Source organism: Triticum dicoccoides, chromosome 7B, assembly GCF_002162155.2.
Source record: "Triticum dicoccoides isolate Atlit2015 ecotype Zavitan chromosome 7B, WEW_v2.0, whole genome shotgun sequence".
NCBI classification, from domain to species: Eukaryota; Viridiplantae; Streptophyta; class Magnoliopsida; order Poales; family Poaceae; genus Triticum; species Triticum dicoccoides.
The window spans coordinates 137515490-137520784 of NC_041393.1; the positions used below are offsets into that span (position 1 = coordinate 137515490).

The window sequence follows — 5295 nt, forward strand, 5'->3', positions numbered from 1 at the left end:
CTGAATGTGACAGACCCGTTGACTAAACTTCTCTCATGAGCAAAACATGATCATACCTTAGTACTCTTTGGGTGTTAATCACATAGCGATGTGAACTAGATTATTGACTCTAGTAAACCCTTTGGGTGTTGGTCACATGACGATGTGAACTATGGGTGTTAATCACATACAGATGTGAATATTGGTGTTGAATCACATGATGATGTGAACTAGATTATTAACTCTAGTGCAAGTGGGAGACTGAAGGAAATATGCCCTAGAGGCAATAATAAAGTTATTATTTATTTCCTTATATCATGATAAATTTTTATTATTCACGCTAGAATTATATTAACCGGAAACATAATACATGTGTGAATACATAGACAAACATATTGTCACTAGTATGCCTCTACTTGACTAGCTCGTTTATCAAAGATGGTTATGTTTCCTAGCCATGAACAAAAGAGTTGTCATTTGATTAACGAGATCACATCATTAGGAGAATGATGTGATTGACTTGACCCATTCCGTTAGCCTTAGCACTTGATCGTTTAGTATGTTGCTACTGCTTTCTTCATGACTTATACATGTTACACTACTGGAAACAGGGAATTTGCCATCAGCCAGCTCTTTACCATCTGCCAGCTGATGGCAAAGAACGTCTTTGCCATCTGCTTATAAAAAACAGATGGCAAAGAACTGACAGACGGCAAAGAACATGGTTGCCATCAGCCAATTCTTTGCCATCTGCTAGTGGATGGCAAATAATCTTTGCCATCTGCCAGCAGATGGCAAAGAGGTTGGCAAATCCCGTGGCCTTCAAGAGTGTAACGACGTACCAGCCCCACCTCTTTGCCATCTGCCAGCAGATGGCAAAGATTCTTTGCCATCTGCTGGCAGATGGCAAAGAGATGGGGTTAATTTTTCCAGGTAAAAAAAACTATGGGGTTATCCCCTCCCTCTCTCCCCACCCATCCACAGCCCCAATCCACAGCCCCACGTACGCCCCTCGCTCCTTCCTTCCTCACCCGTCGCCGCTTCCTCCCACCTCCTCTTCCTCCTTCTGCGCCCTAGGAGCCCCGCCGCCGCCCTGCTGCTACTCCTCCACTGGCCAGCCCCTCCCTCCTCTTCGTGTTCCGGTGGTCGATAGTCGGGGTCAACGAGGAGATGCACGCGGCGGCGGCCATGGACGACTCCATGAGCGGGACCACCGCCGTCGCGGCGCCTGCGGCCAGCGGCGCACTCCACGGGGCTCGGGATGTCCGCGGCGGCGCGGGCTGTGGACCGAGAGGCGGGGCCCTTGATGCGTTCCGCTCGAGGGGCTGGTCGGGCTGGCGCGGGATCTGAGCCACCGTTCATGCATTCTCGCAGCTTGCACTACACCCTGCTCCCCGCCGTTGCCGCCCACTCCCTGCTGCCGCAGCCGGTGATTCCCCACGGTGAGGCAACTCCCTCCCCCTTCCCGCCTCCCACCCCCCTCTCCCCCCTCATCCTTTCTCGAACCTGACAACCAAACTGGTCTCCCAGATCGGAACACATCAGCAGAAGCATGTTCTTCTTCAGAAGGCCAGACGTCTAGTGTTTGTCTTCAAGAGACCATGTCCATTTGACGTGCAACTACAATCTAGTGAGTTTCTCTGCCCCGAGTCACGACGACCTCCTTATGTGTGGATGTCAAAAGATGTGTGTTGTTTCTGCAACAGCGCAATGGCTGGTGAGGCAACTCTCTTTGAAAAGTCCTTCAACATTATGTTTCTTCGTCTGTGATTTAATGCACTGTATGTGGTTGTTCTTTGCTTAGAAAACATTATCGTCAGATCTGTTGGTATATGATGACTGGAAGTAATTTCAGTTTTAGATGAATTTTGTTCATATGATGTGGTGTGTCCAGGCTCTTTTTTCTTTCTTTCAGTATATGATGTTGTGATTTAGTAGCTTGGAGCCTGGCACTTTAGTTCAAAACTGATGTGGATACCTAAAATAATAAAAGAGCAGGAAATGGTGGCTAGCTATTTTACAGACTCCAGTACCACCCGGAGGTAGCTATTTTATTCTGTCAGATGGAGATGGATTTAAACTAAGATTATTATGCTAATAAGTTCAGTTGCGTTTGTTGATTGGCTTATTTTGCGAGATTGTGAGACCCACATTTTGAGGTTGAACTGCAGGGCGACCTGCCCTTTTTCCGTAAGTGATAATTGAAATATAAGTGGGCTATTTTCTAAGTTAATACTTGGGTTTCTTGGGATGGAACAAGCCTTTGGGGTAACAGGTTGTGTCTTTACATGAGTTTTCTTTTTTTGTGGTAAGAAAAATGAGGATATAAGGTCATGGTCATCTGTATGGATCACACTGATCACAGCTTGCATATTACTGATTGTGTATTTACTAGTTTGGGTTTGTAGTGCATACTGATCTAAGTACACATGCTTCTTCATAAAATTGTTTATACCTTAGCATGTTTGTCATAAACTTTTCAATCATCTGATTATACAAGGTGACACATTCGACCCAACGAAAGGAAACACTGCGCCTCTTTCTTTTTGATGTTTGTGGCAGCTGACTGGAAGATTCGGGATGTGCTGGATGAGGAAATTAAGACCATCAAAAGTATGGTTGGGACTGATGAACATGTGATTTGCGCGTTATCAGGAGGAGTTGATTCGACAGTTGCAGCCACGCTTGTTCATAACGCGATAGGTGATAGGCTTGATTGTGTTTTTGTTGACAATGGTCTATTGAGGTAGTCGTTCTTTTAGCATGTTCTGCTTCGGAATCAGTATGCAGCTAAACTAACATGTGATCTTATCTGCAGATACAAGGAGAAGGAACGAGTAATGTCAACCTTTAATAGTGACTTGCACCTTCCTGTCACATGTATTGATGCCTCAGAGCAATTTCTTAGCAAGTTAAAAGGAGTCAAAGACCCAGAGATGAAAAGAAAGATTGTTGGCAAAGAATTCATAGCTTTCTTTGATGAATTTGCTCACATGTTAGAACAGCAGATAGGAAAAATACCTGAATATTTAGTTCAAGGAACATTGTACCCTGATGTGATTGAATCATGCCCACCCCCGGGAGTGGTATGACACATTCCCACACCATCAAAAGCCATCACAATGTAGGTGGTCTTCCTGAAGATATGAAATTGAAGCTCATTGAACCACTCAAGCTCCTATTTAAGGATGAGGTATTGATCTGCATCTATACATATATGTACTGAAAGATACCTCATACTGATACTTCATATATTTATTGATACTTCACTTTGCATGATCTGACATGCTACTGAAAGATAGCTCATACTCGGAAATTATTTCCGTTTTGATTTCGAAGAAAATATTCCTATAACTTATTGTTTGTCAAATTTATGTCCTGCAAAAGGTGCGGAAGTTGGGCAGTATCTTAAATATCCCAGAGTCATTCTTAAAGCGACATCCATTTCCCGAGCCTGGTCTTGCTGTACGTATCCCATCAGGTGATGTTACAGAAGGCAATGCTTTGGAGGTTCTTCGTCAGGTTTGATCTTTTTCAACCATTGGTTTCTAAATCACCTTTGATATATGGTGTTAATTTTGGACCGCTCTGTTTACGTATTCTAGGCGGATGAGATATATGTTCAAGCCATTAGAGATGCAGGACTCTATGATACAATTTGGCAAGCTTTTGCTGTGCTTTTACCTGTCGAAACAGTTGGGGTCCAGGGTGACCAGAGAACTTACGGCTATCCGGTTATTTTAAAGGCAATTACCAGTGAGGATGGCATGACTGCAGATTGGTATGCTGCATTGAACCTATCGCTCTATCATATCCCCTTTGCAACTTTATGATGCAATCGTACTCTAATGGTGCACTAGATGGCGATATTTTGTTGCAATTGTGAGATAATAAGTTGCAGCAAATACTGTTCTGTTTGCTTTTTAGCTCAGTGTTCTAGAACAATACTTGGGCTTCCTGCTTCCCCTTTGGTTGCTCGGTTCCTGCTAGAGTAGTTTGTGAATACTATTAGTTTGACTTAGACAATTCAGCATTCACCTATGTTACATTGCCTGTTGGCCTTCCCTTTTTAGGCAGCCCAAAATCCATAATTTTCCTCAGTTGTAATGTACAGTTACAGTCTGCCAAGCTATGTTATTCTAAGCTATCTAATCAAGTCTCAACTGGTATCCCTAAGTTCGTGGACAGTTTGTTAATTGTTCGATGCTGTGTATTTATTTATGTATTAGTTGTCGTTCTGATGCCCTTTGTCCATGTGGTCTTGGTATAGGATTGTTTTTAGCGCCTTATGCACTGTTGTGTACAGAAATATGTTCTCTCCCTTCCTCTCATTTTGTTAACAAGCATTGATTACCGATGTTTCTGTTATTTGGTAACTCTCTCATTTTGTTAACAAGTGTTGGTAATTAAGGATGTCTCTATTATGTGGTAGAATCTAGTTCTTTTTGGAGTTTATTGATACTATCTTGAATATTTTGACTGACCTTTTCTTTTATTTCTGTCAGGTATTATTTTGAACGCAAGTTCCTGGCCGATGTGTCGAGTAGGATCTGCAACAATGTGCGAGGCGTTAACCGTGTTTGCCTGGAGATAACATCAAAGCCACCAGCGACAGTGGAGTGGGAATAGCCTGATAGTGCACTAAAGGACCCGGAATCGCAAATCATGCTCTGATGTCACATCATTTGAGTGGATGTTCTTATGCTGTGATCATTTAACACATAACGCCAATTACTATATCATTGTCTGGGGTTCCTAGATAGATCTCCTTGCCGTGAAAGATGATCAAAGCTTTGAAACTGCACTTATAACTGTCCTTTCTATTCTTAAATTATATTTCCCTGCCTTTCTAGAGCCTGTTGGACGGTCATATCTTGCAATTTTATAGCAATACCACATATGTAATGCGAGCGTAATAGTATATGTTAGCAGTGATGGTTTTAGCAAATGCAAAGTTTCTTGTAAACCATGATGATACCACTTTTGATGGCACTATGTTGGCCTAATGACAACTGTCAGTGCACTCCTAACAGACGCTGGGCTGTGCTTAGGGCGCTCCCAATACATCAATTAAAGAAAGAGAATGGAGTTGTATGTTAGTGGAGATATGGCTCTAGCAAACATACCTTTTTTATAAAATTGATGAGCCGAATATCCAGGTAATGCTTTGTCTATAACTAATTTGGCTGCTAGATTTCTGTGAAGTTGTTAGACTGTAGTTTGATGGTTATGTATTAGGTAATGCTTTGTCTATAACTAATTTGGCTGCTAGATTTATTGAAGTTGTTAGACCGTATTTTGGTGGTTATATATGAG

General features: G+C 42.5%; 1 pseudogene; it reads left to right on the top strand.

Annotated features, from left to right (window-relative positions):
• The first annotated feature begins 1149 nt into the window (after nt 1-1149).
• Nucleotides 1150-4608, top strand: LOC119338743 (annotated as a pseudogene).
• The last annotated feature ends 687 nt before the right edge of the window (nt 4609-5295 follow it).